At 41.5% G+C, this 20638-nt stretch overlaps 1 protein-coding gene across 1 annotated transcript in view; it reads left to right on the top strand.

Annotated features, from left to right (window-relative positions):
- The first annotated feature begins 34 nt into the window (after positions 1-34).
- Positions 35-20638, top strand: part of SERPINI1 (serpin family I member 1) — a 42712-nt gene continuing 22108 nt past the window's right edge. The window contains exon 1 of the mRNA XM_057378468.1: positions 35-146. The gene's annotated coding sequence lies outside the window, so the exon portion shown is untranslated. The remainder of the gene's footprint in view (positions 147-20638) is intronic.

Here is a 20638-nt window from a genome sequence, read left to right as displayed (position 1 = left end):
GGGCGGGGACAGTGCTCGGGCGGAGCGGGGCTCAGCAGCGCCGAGCTCAGCCCTGCACGGCAGAGCCGCGGCGGAGCGCGGAGCGGCGGCAGCACAAGCACCAGCACCGCCGGGCAGCGGGCGGGGCGGCGGCAGCGGCAGTGCCGGTGAGTGTGTCCGTCCCTCGGCGGGGCTGTGTGACCAAATAAACCGGGCAAGCTCGGTTTGTTTCTTACGCCGAGCAAAGCTCCCCGCGGCTCCGTGCCGGAGGAGCTGCCGCTGCCCGTGCGGGGGTCGCCGGCGTTCCCTGGGCGCCTGAGGGAGAGGGAGGGGGGAACGGGCTGCGGCGGGAGAGGAGGCGTTCGGATCGGGGCTGCTTCCCCGCCGCGGGATAACCGATAACCCGCGGGGAGCAGCAAACAAGCCCGGAGCCCCCCCAGTGCTCGCTGAGCTCCTGCGGGCGCACTGAGGGCACGGACGCGCTCGCTGTCCGGCCCCGCGGAGCTCAGCCGCGGTTGCGCTCGGGTGGAAATGCCGCGGTGCCGTGTCCCCCACGCCGTGTCCCGGGGGCTGTCCGGCTGTTCCCAGCCCGGAGCTGAGCTTCCAGAGCCCGGCTTTGAGGAGCTGATCCCGCCGGAGGCAGCCCCGTCCTGGCGGCTGGCTCAGCGCACCGCAGACCGTGTGCGCACCCCGAGTGCTGSCCATTAAAACAACTAAACTTGTGCSTTATTTGTCCAGGTAATTCTGCGGCTAGCACGCTTTAAGGTTTGAAGTTTTAAATTACATTGCAGAAAAAGCTCAGTGATTAAAATTTAATATTAATATTAAAGCATCRACTCAGTTTTGGATTCGAGTTTGCATTTCTGATGTATCGCTGTTAACGCTCGTTTTTTTTTAAATGCTGCTCGCTCTTGTTAAGGCGCACGAATTCCCCCATGTGAGGATGGGAATGAACAGCTAAAGCATTAAACTTGTCAGGCACTGGCTGTAACTTCTTGCAGTGCTGGTGGCAAGGTGGGAAGAGTTTGATGTGTGTGGAGCGGAGGGACGATGCGCAGGTGTCCGTGTGTTTTACCCATCCCTGTCTCATCGGTGAGCGAAGGCACTGGGTGGGGCAAAAACAGGAGAAGAGGATTGTTACACATTGTTACACATTGTTACATGTGTGAATTTTCTCCTTCCCACACCGCCTTGTTTTGTTTCAATCAGATTGATGGATGATTTCTCGTATATCAAATATTCTACACTCTGTACTCTACCTGGTGTTAAAGGGCTACTTAAAACCTGCATAATGTTATGAATTTTGTGCTGTTAATCACCTACGAGCTCAGGTTTTTCAGTTCTCCTCTCATTTTTGGTGTGATCTGGTGATTTAGTCTAATGGAAAATGACGCCATTCTGTGTAGGTGAGACGTGTTTGCGAAAATGTTACAGCATAGATTGAGCCAAATGTCTGTTTAATGGTTTTTTATCCATTCGGTGAAATTAGTATGTTTTAAATAAAGCTTCAAAGCTCCAGTTGTAGAGCTGCTAAAACTTACGAGAGATTGTTATCCCCTTCCATCAATTTTGTGATACTTTTCCAGATTCCGTCAGGTCCTGGTTGGATTTTTTGGGGTTTGTTTTTTTTTAAGCCATGAGGCTTGGACCAGATTCACATTTTATTATTTTACACCCATTGTATTTTTTTAGAATTACTCTGGCTTGGTGGAGTTGATGAGGAATAATTGCCAAGGGAAGGGAGGGAGCAAGAATGGCTGATGGGTTTTTCTTCAAGGTGTGGGTTGTCTACAGAATAACACAGGGCAGCCCAAGATATAATACGATGTGAAGGCTTGTGGCAATGTGAAGTTTCCTGTTGAATGCAGTCATGAGTTCCAAAATTTGACCTCATGAGACTGTCTGTCCTGTATTTTCACATCCCCTAGTCAAGTTTGAGTTGGGATTTTTAAATTTGCTTTGAGTTTGTCTGGTTGTCTGCCACTGTCAGTGAGCGATTTGCTCACATGTAGATGGAAGTTATTCATGAGCATGTCAGTCGTCGACTTTCATATTCAGGGGGTGAATAGTTCTAGGAGCACTGTTGTAATAACTCTCTTGAAATTTATTCTGTTGATGTTAATGTTGTATTTATGTGTAGTTTAGCTCAATTTATTATCTTGTGTATCACAAAATGTAGCAGTGAAAATGAGCTAGTGCTGTAGAATTCCTCAAGCAAGATCTGGCTACTCCTTGCTCTTTAGGCTTTTTCAACTAATGTTTTATCTCTCAAAATTTCAAATTTGTTTTTGGGTTGCTCATCATCAGTGAAGACACATTTTTGGCATGCTTGAATACCTTTTAAAATAATTTCTAGCAATTTGTGCGYTGTGTGGGCAATACATTATTCTGTCTGTGTAAAGCACAGGCTGAATTAATATAGGGTGCATCTGTCCTATAGTCAGTTTTTCAGGCTGTCCTTATCCGAATTAAGCTGTGTGTTCAAAATAACGTTAAAAATTGGTGTGTAAGCATGGTTTTAAAAGTTAATGTTTGGTTTTCTTTATTTTATATACACTTGCGTATCTCTGATATGGTATAATGGGCAGATGGTAGGGAAAGATGTCTGTACAGTCAGCTGTAATTAGTGATAAATGTGTCTTTATGAATATATACATACTTTGCCTGTATGAAAAAAAGAGAGTAGTTAAATTTGGAAATCTCTTAAAAAATTTTGGGTTTAAATTTTTGCATCTTACCAGCATGGTCTTATGAACTGGATGACTAAACATAAGCAGAACTTGGAGGTGGGGGAAATAACACACTGTGTATTCCTGCAGGAGGAAAGGAAATACTTTCTGAATCTTGAATTATTGAATTGACACAAGAACGCATTTTGTGRAAACTTCTTTGTGAAATAGTCCGGGACATAACAAAGCTGTAGCCGCTTCAAGACAAAAAAAAAAATTAATCCCACAGTTCAGTAATAACTGTGAAGTTTTTGGTACTTATTTTCCCTCTGTACTTAGCATTTAAAGCAGTACAAACTGACAGGGATGTAAGGAAGCATTGATCCCATTAAGAACTTATTTATTTCTGGTGTAAATACCTCAGTGCAGTCACCAGAAAGGTTGTGTTCTGAAGGTCTGTAGCAATAAAGTAATGTGAGAATGGTTCTTTGTCTGCCTGTGGCTTTGGTAGTTCTCAGCAGCTTCTCGTTTGGTGGCCTTAATAAAGTATCKGTGATAAAGAATTGTTCTTATGTGGTGTGATTAAAATATCAGCTCTAAGGTCGTGTTCTGGTTTGTTTAATACACTTCAAAGCCAATGATTATGAGAACTGCAGMCCGTGGCTAATGTGGTAAAAGCTGTGTGAGTTATCCATGTCCTTTYTGGGCTTTCAGAGTCATTGCAGAACAGCTGTAGCTGTGAGATGGGAAAAAGGGGAAATTTCTTATTCATACAATCTAATGAGTTAAATGTGTGTATGGCTTTGGGGTTAATKAGATTTGACCTCCTGTGTTGTAAAGGGTTTTTGGTTTAGTTCAGTGTTTAAATATTATGATAATTCTTGAGAAATATTTTTGCAGACCTTGAGAATCCTCTTTCAGGAAGAATCAATAATGACAAGTAATTTACTGCCTAGAAGGAGAAAGTTAAAACAACATGGTTGTATTTCGTTTTAACCAAACAGCTTCCAATTGATAGGCTGGCTGTCTTTGCACTAATTTATGTACTTYATGTACTTCAGCCCTGAAGTTTTCATGGTTACAGCTAAAGAAATAATTGCTTAATAATGCTCTGTTTCTACTCTGCTGTCTATCTGACAGTTCTAACCCACTTGATGGGCCTAATGGACAATCTGCTGCTTCTAGAAAGATCTATTCTCTCAATTTTAAAATCAAATCAAAACTGAAGCTGTGCCATATGTGCAGGGGGATGTCTCAAATGCACAAACCCAGCACCTGTTAGCCAGCAATGATCTCCCCAAACCCTGGAAGAGCTGCAGTTCCCGTGCTTTTCTCTTTTCAGCTATTTTTGTTGTGTTTCTGTATGGGCAGTAGGTTTGGGGGGATTTCCTCATCTCAGGAAAGTGAACTGTCATTTCCTTTTTGAACTTTCTGAACAACACACCAAAGGCTTTGTTTTACTTTTGCAATTCTGGTTCTGCAAATTTTGCTCAGATACCACAGAAAGGAAGTGCTTTCATTGCCTTTGCAATAAGACAAAATGCCCAAACACTTCTCACGAGTCGCATTTTGCGTCTGGTGCTTTTTGAGCAGCAATGCCACTCCAGCTTTGATTCTCATGTGCAWCTTTGGAGAACTTGGACGTCTACTTTTCAACATGATTTTTTTTAACAGCCCTTGGCATGTCAAGGTAGTGTTAAGAGCGTGGGTACTTTGCCAAAGACAGCCTGTCGGAACTCCTCAGCATCACTCAGCCACTGGAGATTGCCTCCTTCCCTGGCACAACAGCAAAGTGCCAGGCTTTGGGAACTGTCTCCATGTCTGAGGTGATGTTTGCTGCCCTAGTTTYCCCCATACATCTCAGTTATGTAAGTTGGAGTAGGAAAGAAAGGTCTAAAGATTTAAGGCATCATTTTTTAATTAGCACACCAAAACTGCCCTTTTCCCGATGCTTTTCTTTCCACGTTTAAATTAAAGCAGCTCCTGGAGCATTTAATGACTGTGTACTTCACACAGCAATTGGAGTTCACTGAAGCAACTCATGTTTTCTCTCTCAGATATCTTTTTCTCAAAAGAAGCATTTGCTCCAGTTTCTAAACTATTTAAAGCAATTAATCAAAACCTAAGACGACAGGAACAGCTTACTGAACTATCAGGTCTTCAACTTGAGAAGAGGTTGATGCAAAGGGAAGGTGCCCAAGTCCCCATGAGTGCGTGTAAAGCCTGTAGGTGAACGATGACCTTTTCATCTGCTAAGAGATATGAGAAGTGGGAGGAAGAAGAGAGGGGAGACGAGTTATTTTTACTGTAAATATGTCAGTTTATTGACTTGTTAATTTCAGATTTATTCAAAAAAGCAGGAGGAGGAAAAAGTAATGTCTGCCAAAACCAAAGTAATTAGTGGGAGTTGAAAGATGTCTAATGACTCTTACAAGTAYTAAAGAGGAATAAACTAGTCTCTTATTAAACTGGATATGGACTTTTAAAACACCGTAGTAATTCTATTTTGTCTTTAAAAGCATGTGCAATTGCATATGGTGAATAAAGCTCTCTTTATTAAAATAACATTGTTTATTCCTGGTAACATTCCAAGTAGCAGGTGAGATTTTGATTTTTAGAAAAAATTGAAAAACCAAAGCTGACTCCGCACTTCTAAAATAAGGGTTCAGATATCACTTGTCAAAGCTGATGTTTGAGTTRAGGATGACAGAGAGTTTTAGATTAATGCTTAATGTGCCTGCTGYACCTCCTTGGTCTAGTGTGACAAACAAGATCTTCTTTCGTGGCTGCACACGCCATGGAGCAGCTTCTCTCCTCTGTGCCAAGGGACTCTGGTTGTGATAAATCCAGTCACWGGATCCATCAGCACATCTGCTCCCYTGGCTCTCCCTGTCCAAGGGAGCTGAAGAGGACAGCAATGTCTGAAAAYCCCTGAAGAGAAGTGAGCCAAGSTGTTAGGAGGAGCAGCCATCCAGCAGTTGGAATATAAAGCTGGGAGATGCAGAGCTGAGCCCTTTAATTCAGCGCTGCTCTGGTCTGTGGTTGCTGTGATCTCATTTCCATCCTGCAGTAATGTTGATTTAAGTGTGACAGATAGGGATTATGTGCTGTCCCCAACTGGTAATAGTGAAAGTGTCTGGGAGGGCTCTTTTGCCTTTGCCTCGGGTCATTCCTCTGCATCTCAATTGGGCTTTCCCTCCTGAYCCTCTGGCCTGGTTTATCCCAGGCCTGGCCTGGAAGGATCTCCCTTCCCCTGCTTTTCACTTTCCTCTGCATCAGGAATGTCCTGGGGTCGCCAAATCCTGTGTGGATTTTGGTGCTTTCAGAGTCTCCCCTTGCTCAGAAGCTTCTTGGCATCTCTGTAGCTGACAGTTTCAATCTGCTCATGCCTGTGTTCAAATACTAAAGAAATCAGAATATTGGATATATGAGAAGATACCAAGGAAAACAAATATCAGGAAAAAAAGCAAGCAGAAATATTTAATTACAGGGGATATGGAGCAGCAGGACGTGTAGAGAAGATACCCATGACAGTGAGTAAGAATCAAATTGACTGTAAGTAGATCTATTTTGAGGGGATGATATGCATGAAGCAAAAAATGCCATTAGTAGTTTATCATATAGAAATGTGAGGGAGGAAAATGTGCATGCAATATTAAAACACGGTGAGCTTGTGCATTTGACATAACAGATAGCAGGTCCCCATATATGAAGTGACAGCAAAATACCCTTTAGCTGCAAGGGGACAAGCTTTCACTCAGTCACAAGGAAAAGAAGTTCTTGAAGTGATGGAAGCATATTTCCCAGGAAGAACATGAGGACATCTYGTATTTGGAAGGGGAGTAAAGCAGCATAAATTCAAATCTGTGTCTAAGAATTGTTACAAGGAGCTGTGTCTCGTAAGGATCACTGTTGCCTGTAGTGAAAGCCCTATGGAGATGGAGGTATGATAATGTGTTCCCACTATTTGTCATTTCAGGATTGGAAGAGACTAATTAAATTGATTTTCACCATCCTTTCCTAATCCTTATGTATGTAACCATCCTATCTTGGAGTTATTACTTAATTCCTTAGGAAGTGTAGGGCTTTGGAAGAATCCCTGGAAATATTGCTGAAGCACTGAGTGAGCAAGGACAAAATTAAATTCTTGCTTTCAAAGGCTCCAGGATTATCCCAGGAGCTCAGAGAAGGTAACACCAATGGATTGGATAGTTTTAAGGGAAGCAGGAAAAAAAACTTCCTTGTTTTTAGATCTTTTGGTAGTGGACRGTTCACTTAATCTTTACTTAACCTACATTTCTCTAGTATAAAATGAAAACAGACTCTTCCTAGTCACAAAATCAAATATATGAATGGCTGTGAAGTACCAGGGGTTAGTTTGTTAAAAGGTAAAGGTCAATTTGACCTTGATTAATACTTTTAACAACCTCAATGTATATAAGCCATGTAAGCAAGTAGCTGGTCGTAGAATTCATGAAGCACAGTGATCTTTGCTGTCTCAGAGCAGCTCTGTATAGATTTTTGGAGACACAAGATCGTTCCTATTACTTGCTTGAAGGATAAATTGCAACATTTATCCTGGCCTTCCCATTTTTATTTTGTAAATCTTTCAATACAATGATGGAAGAACACTTTGAAAGCTAATAAGTGCAAATCCCAGATATTGTTGGAATTGTATGGGTATTTTGCACCATCCTGATCAAAGTAGCAAAGAGCATCAATAGACTTGCACAGCACATAAATGTTATGTATTTTCAAGGAGGCCATTAGAACACYGCATTCATTTGGAAAATATTTGGAATAATAACCTATCATTCAGTCATAGAAAATTTCAGTGTTGAGTTGAATTTCAGTCAAGAAAATACTTGATATCCTTTTGAAACAAGAAATTGTGCCATCACTGAAGCCTTGCAAGGTTGTGCAGAGGCAGGAAGCAGCATATTAATATGAAATTTCCATCTTTTTCACGCTTAAATGGAGCAGATCTGAACTCAGTTCATTCAACAAAATGGCAATTTGGATCTATTTTCCAGAGCTCACTTGAGGCAATGTGCTCTTGCTAGTTCACTTTAAGTATGGATTCTGGAGACTATGGGWGATTTTTGCATATTTCAATTACCATTAGTTCTGTTTGCTCACATTTTACCTGCTTGACTAGAGAAATAAAGTTTTCCTGGGTATCTTCTGGCATATACAAAATCTAGTTAATTAAGACATGCTATACTTTCTCCCCAGAGTCAAAGTATAATGTTCAGCTGGCCGACTTGCATGAATAATCCATCACTGTGAATCATTAATTTAGAAGACAAGCTATGGTAATTGATGTCTTTATGCAAGCTATGGAAATGCTTAGGGAAATAACTTATTTTTTTCTTGTTAGTTCCTTTTTTTTTCTGTTTGCTTTGGAATATTTCTAGGCCTGAGTAGTGTGGATTATGAAATGGATTCACCTGAGATGCCTGGTTTCTGTGGGAATGGGATAATTTTCTTGAGTTTGAGTCAAAATCTGAATATTTTTCATCTGAAAARATGTTAAAATCATAAGACTTCCCCTTGGGTTTATCTTCTGTGCATATATTGGATGAACCAGTTTAAGTTTTGGAAGTTTCTAGGAAAAGGRCCTGGCATGGTCATCTTAGGCCTTTATGTGGTAAAAATGCCTTTAAAAATTCCTCTCATTATTTGCTAATGCAAACAGGGATTGCAAGCACTGCCTGCTGGGTAAATTGGTATTTAGACCTTCCTGTATTACACTCTGAGTTGCCAGCACGTTTCTATATCAAATTAAGAATATGAAAGGCTGATGAGATGTATATTTTGTTGGAATATATCTATATTTTGTTGAAATATTTGAAAATAATTTATCACATAATTCATGAAGCTCACCTATATGTTGCATTATATTATAACCATCATGTCTGTGTGGCATGAGAAGTTACTCATTTTGTTTCCTTTGGGGGAATCTCTTCATTTCCACTCATCATTGAACTGTGAGGGGTTGCCACCAATTTACAATTATTTTGTCTGCCTTCAGAACAAGGCAGAGGCAGTTGTTTTGTGTTGAATGGGAGCCAACAGCTTGGTGGCATTTCAAAAACAGAATATCAATAACCCATATATGACTCAAAGCATATATATATTGCACAATAATGTCATATATGCAAAATATTACAGARTTAAGTTTTTCAGTTGATGTTAATGGGATTTGGGCTATAAGTACACAGTACTATGATGRTTTTTTATTACATAGAGGAAACTTCTTAAATGCTTCTTGTGTTCTGTAGCAAAGTGGACCGTTTCTACAGATAAATTTCAGATGTAACGATTCTGAAAACAAACAGGCAGACTTGTTTTGTRTTCTTATTTTTACCCTTGAATATTTATTTCACATTTAGACATCAGACTGGAGGTTTATTTGATCTCATGTGCTTGGCTGCTCCTGTTTGTTCCCAGCTGTGCCCTGATGTGCTGCACTTTGAGAAATCCAGCCCTGAGTTTTGATGTTGCATGTGGGAACAAAAAGAGAACATGTTCCAAATAAAGTGGCATTTTGAGCTGAATTCAAATRGGCTTTGCTGTTTGGGTTCAGTTTCGTAAGGGGAGGAGAGGTGAAATGCTGCTGATAGCTCCAGTTATTGAAAAATGGTAATCACAACTTTCATAAAGTGAGATAAGCTATGTTTATTAATGCTTTCTGTGGACACAGTGACTTGGCCTTGGGACATTTGATGCCTAAATGGGTTGTGTAATTAGCTTTTTTCCACTTACAGATCAAGCAGCTAAACACACAACATTTTCTGAGTAGCTCAAATGAGTTTTGTCGTGTTAGTTTACGCCGAGGGAAAATAATTCTAATTTTTCAGGGTTTTTTTTGTTTTTGTTTTTTTTTTTTTTTAATAAAATCAGAGCTGCATAGAACTGAGGTCCTGAAGASCTTTTTATGCCAGCCATAAAACTCATAAAACAGAGACTATTTCTGTGTTTTCATCACTGACACAGGACAGAGATTTGAACCTTACTCGCCTGCTTTGGCAAAGGATTCCAAAATCATTGAACCAAAACCATGGGGTGTAGTGGATATGAGTAGAGACCTCCCCAGGCAACTTTTTCAGAGCTTTCTTGTGTTTGCCAGCAAAATTCTATTGCTAAAGTCTAGCCTGATGTTTTCTTACTGCAATTTGAAACTCAGCTTGTCCCATCCGCTSTGTGTACACAGAACAGTATTTTAATGCCTTTTTTCTTCTCCCTCCATGATTGATATCACAGAGAGAGACTGAAACAAAACATCCCCAAACTGGCCAAGTTTGAGCTTTTAAATCCATATTAATTTCATACTTGGCTACCTCAACTGGCATCATTGTTAGTCCAATTAAAAAATAAACACCAGCCCTAAAGAATTCACAGCCAGGCTGTGTCACACTCAGTCCTGGGGGAAAATTACTCAGACATAGGGAATACTCCTGGTTTTTGAAAGGCACTGCTTGAGTGCCTGCCAAATGTAAGGGGTTTTTTTTGTTTTTTTTTTTCCCCACAGTAACCACCTTGACCTCCTTGACAATATCATAAACCAAATAAATACACAGCAATTTCCACAGTTTGGTCAGGACATTACAGGGGAAGATTTCTACTCTGGATTCCTGGATAAAGTCAGCTCAGCAGTTCTGGAGGGAGCGAGTGGGGAGTTGCCAGTGTCAAAATAGGAGGTAAATATGGTCACATTTCCCTCCCTGAAATAATTCAGCAAAAAGACCTCTGGAAATCTGGACAGCCTGAGGGCTTTGAGGCAGTTAAGCTCTAATTCTGTAATGTTATGGTTTGACTCTTTCTATATAAGACAGGTTAAACAAGTAGGACCTTTAAAATGAGAACAAGGAAATGTTTGTTTAATAAGGCCCCAGTAAAGATTTTTTTTTTCCCTAATGCAGACTGGCTGAATGGGAGTGTAAAAGTGTTTGAGGTTAGGGATCAGCTGTGGCCATTCGGGCTTGTAATTACAGCTGTGATAAGTGTGTTTTCAAGTCTTGCTGTACTCGAGTTTTCTTAATCCATTATTTTACCAGACCTTTCATTGCCCCTCCTAGTACATTGTAACAATTCCTGAAAACTTGTGAATCATGGGAAAACAAGTGTTGGRCTGTTAATTTCTGGCTATACAGAGACATAAACCTGAGTCTTGCCTGGGCAAGTGCGTGGCCCTGTCTGACATCACCAATATTGTATTTAGRAGCCACAGTCAGCCCACAAATATTACAAATCTCAATTTTTTAAAGTCAAGCTTTTTAACGTAGCACTGGGGAAAAAGGTGTAGTGAACTTTTAGTCCATTATTATTAGTCTTGGTTGCTGTGCACTTTGGGAGTTTGAAAAGAGATGTCTCCTGGTGAAAGCTGGATTTCTTCTGTTGTTGGCTTGCCTGGGTTTTTGTGGAAGCAAGCACTGGTTGCTGTTTGCTCTCTAAGTGCAGAAATCCACACCATGGGATGTCCCAAGGGTTGGACACTCGATACAGTGGAGCTGCTGTCACCTGTACACGGGCACTTCTCTGCTTCAAACAACAAATCTCTGTGCTGTTCTTCACTTCAGGGTATTGYAATTCTGTATATTCTGCCATGGATKAATTTGARCAAAGAMGATGAATGGGTGGATGTTTTCATACTCTGAGGTGGGCCAGCCATAATTTCAGTGTCTTTTGTGATAAAACCTGGTGATGATGTGCCCAATCCACAAGGTGCCCAGCTGCTCTCTGTGTGCTGCCTGGAGGATTAGCAGAGTCTTTGTGCAATGAGAGATGAGCTGTTGCCCATTCACACCTGGGGGTGTATTTGGATTCAGTGGAATAACTGTCCTGTGGTGACTAACCCAAAAAATGTGTGTGATTTGGGCACTGCTTCTCATGCAGCTGCAGCAGCTCCAGGAGGTCTGTGTGAGGCACGGCGTTCTGCCTGCCTGTTGCCTKATGAGTTTGCTGCTGAGACAGATTGACTGAAAATTAAAATATTTTTTTCTTCTGTGACTATATTGATGGAACTGCCTGGCACTGCATTCCTTTCTTTGAGGTGCAGCTTGTCCACCTTGTCTATTTGACAACTTAATTTAGACATAAAACTCAGATAACCCGTGGAAAGCTTGAAAATTGGGATCTTATACAGGCACAAGAATTCAGGTTAGCCTASTTAGTTTTCAAAGCCAAGCTAATTAAAAAGATTAACCTAATTTTAAATAAGTGTGTATGATACCCACCAATGTGAAATATTGGACGCACATGAATCATAGCTTGTCATGCAAAAACACAGCAGTGTCACAGTTTCTCTAACAACAGGTAGAATTAATATTAATTTGCCATAGGAAATCCTTACGAAAATACTGCCAAAAACAGGCAGTTTGTTCTGGGGAGGGGAGACAGTGAGGTTTCAACCTTAATTTTTCATGCTGGATCTGGAAAATTATTACTTTCTTTAAGGTGTTGGAGTTTTCAAATTATAAAAATCTTGAAAGAAAATCAAAACCAAACCACCCAACCTAAAAAACCCCTGAACATCCTCTGCAGAACATAACTTGAGTGTGTTCCTGGAGCCACAGGGAGCCTGTGTAGATGTGAGCCAGCAGAGCACAGCACAAGTGGCCTGTTCCTCCAGGATTTGGAATTTCTCTTGTTCCTGGGAATTGSTGTAGCATTTACAATCAGGTCTATGGTGATGCAAACTCCTCTGTGTGGGAGAATAAGCAAGATTAAGTCAAATTCAGCTCCCTCCATGTGGTGTTTAAATGGCTCATCATGGAGTGGGTACTTGGAGCAGCGTCAGTTCCCATAAACACAAACCAATGAGGCTTGAACAGTGAGCACAGAAGAGAGCTCCAAGGCCAGATTCCACCTTCCAGGCACAGCTTGAGTGCTGGACTCAGAATTGAGCTGTTTTGTTCATGGTGAGCCAAGAGCGATGTTTCAATAGCCACAAGCCTCCAAGGCTGGGTTAAATGAAATTATCAGAACAAAAATGTGAATATTTTATCCCCCCCCAAAATAAAATGAGTCTTGTTTTAGGGTCTGACTGAAAAAAGCTCTATTTCCTTGGTCCTTGTGTATCTTGTGTTGGGGATAAGATGYCTGCACAGCAGGGAGTAGTTTTTCCTCCCTGCCTTTCTGTTTCTAACATTCCCRTTTATCCCTTAAAGCTGCTGGTGTTCCAGATATTCTCTCTGAACAATTCAGAAACACATGCAGGGCACCAAGCTTACTTGTTGTTTTCATGCCCTGCCAGCTCTCCCAGTTTGAACAGCATGAGGCTGCCACTGTCCCATTTGTTGGCTTTTGGGTTTTTTTTCCTTTGTTGGCTTTTTGTTTTGTTTTTTTTTTTTTTTTCTTTAAGTTGGTACGCTCACGGACGTTCAGCTTGTAAAGAAACAAGAGTGAATGATGGAGATAAAAGCATGAGAATTTAGTGGCAATTCTAGCTTGTTTATTCCCCCTGTCCACAAGTGAATTGTCTGTATTTGTGTTTGCAATGGGACAGATGTCCTGGTTGCTTGTTTTTTTTTTAGATATTTGCAGAGTTGCTCTCAAGTAGAAGCAATATAAACCCAGAGTTGTGGAGTTGTAGAAATCATGGAGATAAGAGAGTCAAATGAAAATATGTGAGAATATATGAAAAACACCAGCAGAGCAAATAGCASTGATGCTGAGGCCAGAGAGGCGAGAATTGGAATTGGCCTTGGAGTAGGAGGAGAGAGGAGTTTAATTTCCTTCTCCACGTGGAATTCCTGTGCTTCTTCTCACTCCTTTGGGAAGATCAGTGATCAGCAATCTTCACATCAAAAAGAAATTCTTATGGAATGCCTTGTTTAGAGTTTTCCACTGTGTAAAACACAGAGTGAAAAAAACCCTGCCACTGGCTGAATTTGGCATCCAGATTATTCTGTAGCTTTTAGAAAAAAGGTCTGTATTTTGTAACAGATGTTATTCTGCTATGTTAGAGAAATATTTGAAGTGGAGAGGCGTAATGCTAAATTATCCTCTCCGTTACTGATTTTGCTGAAATGTGCTTGATTCGTGACTCCATTTTGCTGGTTCAGAACTGAACAAAATCCCAATCTTCCATGGAGAACTGGACTGGGAAGTGTTGGAGGAGCGGGGTCTGTGCATTATGAACAGCAGCCCTGGTAATGATGAATTGCTGCTGGTAATTAATCAGGGTATAACATCTACTTTGAGTGCTGGGGTTAATTGTTTTAGGGGAGGTTCTGAAGCAATCTGTGTGTCTTATTACTATACTGGAAGAAAGTAATTCTGATATCAGAAGTGAATAACTCTCCTGGCAAGAGGGACGTTACCTAAATGCAAATGGAGCCCAGTGGTGATTGCAAGACTGAAGCCAATATTATTTTGTGGGAAAACAAGCTGGTTTGCATGTCACACTTGCTTTCAGTTCGTGCAGTGACACACTCCTTTTCTCAAATCCTGATACATTTTAATTAACTTCCTTCATCATCTTGACATGGTTATACCATAGCCTGATCTCTTTTCTTCTGTAGTCCTTGTAAAGGGAGCTGGACAAGGTATGGAAGAATTAACTTCTGCTTTGATCTTTTGAAATGGTGTTTCACACCCAGTGTGTATTTGTTCTATGTAGTTATTCTGGGATGATTTAAAGATTACCGTTCTTCRTTGTGTTTTGTAAAGGATATTTGAAAACTTTCCTCAGTTGGTTGCTGGCCTTTAAAAAGGCATTCAGCAAAGTCTCGTCCAGAGAGACAATTCCCAGGTACTTCTCATGAAGTTTTCCCTATTCCTGCGACCCTAAGTAGTGAAGGCTTCCTGTTCTGTTTTTGTTTCTCCCTAATTAGTTGTGTCTTTCAGTCCTCCTACTTGGGRAGGTTTAAAATTGGCTGTGAGAGCTTGGATAATGCCAGGCAAAGTACATATCCTGATGTAATATATCTGAAGTGACTTCATGTATAAATAGGGAGTTGCAAGAAAAACGCTTGAAACGTCGCATTCCGAACTCACTTGCTGTAAATGCTTTCACAGAATGCATTATTAATACATTTTGTTTCTGCTGAAACTGTAATATCATCATGCATTACAGCAATATCTGTGACATAAGTGACAGCTTTCATCACTTATAACACTACGCTCCAGTACATGCAGGAATCTCGCCTTTAGACTCCAACTGCAGTGATTGCAACTGGCACTTGCATATGGTGAAACTTAGCTGCTGCCCATTTAATTAAATTATAGTGGGAGGTTGTTATTGGGAGCTTGATGATCAGCTGAATTTCACCAGAAAATAGCAGAAATGGGACTTATTGTAAGTAAGGAAATTTGGGGTACGTGCATTGAAGCTTTCCTCACTCTGGCTGTGTTGAATGACCCCAGGCACACCCCCAATTCTGAACCTTTAGAATCCCTAAGTTCCATAATGCTTCAAATTTTCTCCTTCAAATTTTCTCCTTCAAATTTTCTCCTTCAAATTTTCTCCTTCAAATTTTCTCCTTCAAATTTTCTCCTTCAAATATTCTCCTTCCCAGAGCTTGTGGGTTTTGTGTTTCCTTATTTATAGCTCTTACTTTGTGGGGCACACTGGAGCTGTCAAAAATAAAGCTCTCTGCCAAACTATTTCTAAAAATTTGTTTCTCCTAGACAGAAGAAACAAATAGAGAAATTGCCTATGAGTCCTCCCAACTGCAGGCCTTACAGCAGTGGATTTGGAAACAAGACCACCTTTTTTAATTGTCTAGACATGTATTTAGATGTTCGCTTCAGGCTATTCAAATTTAAGTATTTTGGACATGGCTTCTCAGCATCTCTTTTTATTTTTTAATTGGAGCTGAGGGAATATGCTTGAGGAAGCGCAATTAAGACAACTTTGGCTTGCATAATTGCCTCAGCAGGTTAGTGACTCAGTGCCAAGCTCCATGAAAGTTTAAAAACATTTGGGATTCAATGGAAAAAATTGTCAATATGAAGTTTTTCAGTGTACCGTTTTCCTCTAAGGTTTTTTTGAAGCTCCTGGTGCCATGGGGTCATTTAAAAAATAGGAATAAAGAATCCTGAGGGGCGTGACTTGGCTGTGTGTTGGARAGCAAGGTCTTAGCATGGTTCAAAACCTTCCTATAGAATGAYTCTCCTTTGTCTTAGTCACTCTGTRCTGGAGGTTTAAATGCCCCACTATTTCCTATATCCTTACTGTGCTGTTCTCTGATGAAATTAACCTCAAGGTTTCCTGCTCCAGAAGGCAATGACACCATAATTGACAGATGGTGATACAATCCCTTAACTTATTAATAAATGTTTGTGCAGATTGAGATGTAGATGTCATTGCACTGAGGCAAACAGGTTCCAACGAGCTCAGTGCTTCTACATGTGTCTGCAGAATCTCTGCTTGACAGGGTCAGATGCTCACATAAGCTAAGGGTAAACATTTTTTTAGGAATACGCATTTTTTGCAGCTCAGAAAATGTTAAGTACATCCCCTAATGCGAAGGAGCTGCCTTGCAGGCTAAATGTAACACATGTCATAGCTAGCAGTGATGTGCCTGCCCACCACCAGGAGGAATGCAGAATTTCCCAGGATTGTCACCACTTCCAGGGCTGCACTATTTCTGACACCCAAAGTCCTCTGTGGATCCCTTCGTGTGCTGCCTGCACCATCCTTGATAAATGTAGCTTAAAGCAGGTTATGGACATTTAGTTATTGTGCCATTTCCTTGGCTATAATGCGCAGGTTATGAGCAATAACCCCTCCTGAGAATTGCTGTTTGATTTTCCTGCTGTCCCCTCCGGGACATGAGCCCATCCCAGGGCACTGGGTGAGCACTGCTGGGGTGGGTTCCCCTGCAGGATCCTTGGTGCCCTTCCACCTCCTGTGTCCCTGGCTCTGGAAATGATTTCTCAGGTGAAGCCAGCTCAGGTTTGAGCTTTATTTCACAGTCCCTGTGCTGGGGAGGAAAAGGAAGATGAACACAGTGAGCAGCTGATGGGAGGAAGTGTCACTTTACCTCTTTCCTGAGGGAAAACCACAACGTTTCGGAGATGAGAATGCTTCTGCTCCAGTAATGCTGGCTGGAGGTGCAATTTCTGCCAAATCTTCAAACAGAAATMTGACAGGTTGGGTTTCTGAACAAAGCAGAAGGGACTGAAAAAGCCATTCTTGCTTTGTCGTGCAGTGGATGAGGTGGGTTTGGAAGAAGTTTGAGGTTTGTGGTAACAACCACATTTCCCCTGTTGCTGTAGGGCCTGAGGCAAGCCTGAACTAGCCAGGAGCAAATCCTGGACATCACTGGGAGCCTCCCCTGCACATCCTTCAGGGTAGCCATGACAACCATTCCTGGTCCWGGGGAACAGCTGAGCATCTCACTCGCTGCTCCTGCATCCCCTCTGCTCSGCTGGGGCTCAGGGGCTTCTCTGTGGAGGGGAAATTGTCTTCATTTTCTAAGCTGGGTTCATTTTTTGAACTGTTATTAGCTAGGTGGTCCCCCTCTCTCTGATATTTATTGTTTGATGTGATCACCAACGAAAAATCATTCAGAGTAAAGGTGCCTGCAGCAATTGTCCTATTTACCAACCGGCAAAGTGACTGTGGCTGAATTTCACCAAACTTRCATCCTCCCATGATCCATCTTTCCCAAGCATGATGGGGTTCTGGTTGGGTTTGGGGAGAATCACCCAATTCCCACCTGGGTTTTTCCTCTGACCAGCAGRTCTTGTTCCCTGAGCAAATTCATCTGTTGCTTTATCAAATTGTTCTGCCAGACTTCTGTCTGTTCTGCAGCTGCTCTTTACARGAGACAATGTAATCACTCCTGTTGCCACACTTGCTTTCCTCTCAGGGTTTTTTTTTAACACACTGGTCAGGAATCAGCAGTTTTTCTCATTTGTGCTTCCCACACCTTCTGTGTTTAGCTTGCAGGTAGCCAAGAGTAATCTTGAAGGCAACTAATCTTAGTTTAGTCTCTGCGTGCTGAGGAGCTAAGGCAATGTATCACAGCTTTGTTTTGTAGGTTTTTAAAGCCATAAATTRGTTTCTTTATAAAACCCTCTGTAAAGGTGTAAAAGAAAAGGAAATTATAAYCCATTTTTTCAACCTGTCTGACAAGTACAAGGCACTAGAATTCAACCCTTAATTGAATTTTTGGCACCTTCCTACGCCAAGTCCAGGTCTCGCTGTTTCAAAATTCGTGGTACCTCATGTCTGTGAACTCAGTTGGAGTTTGTTGATAGGATATCTCAAAATATCTTGGCTTACGGAGAGCKCCTGCCCCTTTTGCATTTTACTGGAACCGAATAGTTCAGAGTTAGTGGGTGTGAGGGGGCGAATTTGTTCTGCTTCCTCTTAGTCATCCCAGCCTTATGCTGGGGAAAGGCAAGAGCTGGCTAAGCATCTGTATTTATCAGATGAATGTTTTTCTTCAAACAGCACAGGAATGGCTGTTTCTTGTGCCCATGCACAGGAGAACATCTGGGCTGGCCCCAGGGAAGGTGAATGGGAGTGCTGAGCTTGGTTGTGGCCACTTGTGGAAATGTGCTGGGCTCAATTTTGCCACTGACGACACCTTTGCAGATGTTTTCCGAAATGCTGACTAAAAGGTTTCCTGGGAATTGAACTGGGTATGACCTCAGTGCCAGTTCCCACTGAAGGATGTGTATCTGGAGTGCTGTTTTTCAGTGTTCTCTCGCTGCCTTTTTCCCCTGAGAGCAGTTGTAAGCCCGAACAAAACTGATACACTCTGAGAGACCTCTGCAGCAACTCAGGGTTTGTGATTCACAATTGTTTTCCAAGAAACTGTGGAGAGTGTGTGCTTGTGCTGATTCCTGGATTGTCTGGTAGGAGAGAGGTGTTCATGCATCAGTTACGGTAAAATCAAACAAAACTCGGAATCTGAATCTCAGACCCTCAAATGAGGAATTCATCCTTTGGCCTAAACATCTGTATGGCTGAGGAGTTAAAGTATTTTTAACAGCTTTTTTTTTCATTCTTTTATTTAGCCAATGAAAGCAAAATGCRCACAGTAACTTTTGAAACTGATGATTCTTGATTTTTAAACATTGTTCAGTGGGGACATTGTCTCCTTTTCCACCGCTGCAGTATTATTTAATCAGATTGCACTGATGCAAATCTGCAGTGACAGACTGTACTGGGGATGTCTGAGGAAGACAGAAAAGACTGAGTAAAAAGTTTGATGATACTCACAGGGACTGTTTAACTTCCTGGCTGTGCATTACATAATGTTCAGCTTCATTTCCTTCACTGAGAGTGTTTGTGAATAGAGTCCAGGCCATTTRAAGATGCTCTCAGTGCTGCTGCAGTGACAAACCTGGGTGCCCTTGGCTCCGATGGGCAGAGATGMTGAGAAGATGCTGCACCAGAATTGGTGCTGGATCCAGCCCTCCTGCATCAGAAAGCACAAACCCCAAAGTAATGCAGGCTGAAGTGAGGCAGGATCAGAGCAGCAGGARCTGCTCTGGCTGGAATGATAATTAAGAGCTGGATTCCCAGTTGTCAGCAGAGCAGTGTGTCCACGAAGCACAAGTGTGAGAGGAATTGAACTGAGGAATTTACCACCGACATTTCCCGTTTGATGGATGGGATGAGACCATTTTCATGCTGGCTGGCAAGGATTGATCAGGTGTCTGTGGTGTTTTACAGCCTCCTCCCCACTGACCAGCAGCCACAGRTCTTCAGTTTGCTTTAAAGCATCTTCCCTTGCACTGTATTCATTCATTTATTTTTGTATTTTCGCAAATATTTTTAGAGAGAATTGCCAACAAAAGAGCTGGTAAATCCTCTGCCTATATCTGGCTGTTCATTCCTGCCTCCCTGTCTGCTTTTCTTTCCCCTGGGTGTCTGTATGGGGAACTTCACTGGGAACTTTATTTGAAAATCTCTCTGCACTAAAATGGAAGGGCAGTGGAGGGAAATCAAAATTGTTTGGTTTTAATTGATTCCTACTGGGAACTTCTATTCTGCACAGTTCAGCCCCTTGTGCTGCCATTAGTGGGATATGGCATGTATTTAAAAGCACAAGTTTGGTACTTTTTCTTGTTAAGATTATTTCAATATAAATTTTATCTCCATCTATGTACTTGCTCTATTTTCTGTCCAACCAAATAATGAAAGTAATACAACTTAATTATTTCGCATGACGAGCTTTTGCTGAGTGGTCACAAAGAAGAATGGTTTTGATTTGTATGTAATGTTGGGGTTCTAGCAMTGCCTAATAACAAATATTTTATTAGCATTCAGACAGTCTGACTTGCATGTTAAACACTTAATTAAGCTGTATAAATTTCCCCCCTCCTTCCCCTCAGCAATTATTTAAGCCTGTCTGGCAGTAGAGCATAGGACAGAGATCAGTGATGGAGTGCTCAACAGCTGCCTCTGCAAGGCTGGGGAACTTCCCTTTTTTAAAATTGCAGATTATTTTACGTCTGTTTTAAAAGGTCTCAGGTCTCAAAGTGAGCTCAAGCTGTTCTTGATCCAGGAGTGGAAAGCTTTAGCTCTCTGAATAATTGCATCTACGTTGAGCTGCACAACTTGTTTGTATAGATCAGGATGGGAGAGCTCCCAAATTTGGGCTCATTCTCAACRAAAGAAAAATGAGCTCCTGCTTATCTATTTTCTGAGTACCGTTTTTGGGGCCACTCTAGACCTGTGTGATGGAGGTTTATTAAGCTTTTCTTRCCGTGTGCAGCTTTTAGGATAAGAGAATAATACCTGGGCTCAGTCTATCATGGTGATGTGCTGACTGAARTGTTATGTAACATTGGCAGAGGCATGCTCCAGGGTTTTTAAATAAATCTACAATGCCCATGATCACAGAGAAATCCAGTTATTTTCTATAGCAGAAACCTTAATATCCTTAAGTCAATAATTTATAATGGGGCAGCTTAAAAAAATGAACTGCTGTTGAGAAATTGGGGAAGTTTCTGSTGTGTTGGTAACATTTGAGATTATAAAAAATGTCTCAGTGTTTCTGAAATAAATAACAATGGTC

The sequence above is a fragment of the Malurus melanocephalus genome, unplaced genomic scaffold (genome assembly GCF_030028575.1).
Source record: "Malurus melanocephalus ecotype Western Australia unplaced genomic scaffold, MMel_1.1 scaffold_360, whole genome shotgun sequence".
Lineage (NCBI taxonomy): Eukaryota > Metazoa > Chordata > Aves > Passeriformes > Maluridae > Malurus > Malurus melanocephalus.
Note: the sequence above shows the minus strand (reverse complement) of the source record. Positions and strands in the feature narration are given on the sequence as shown.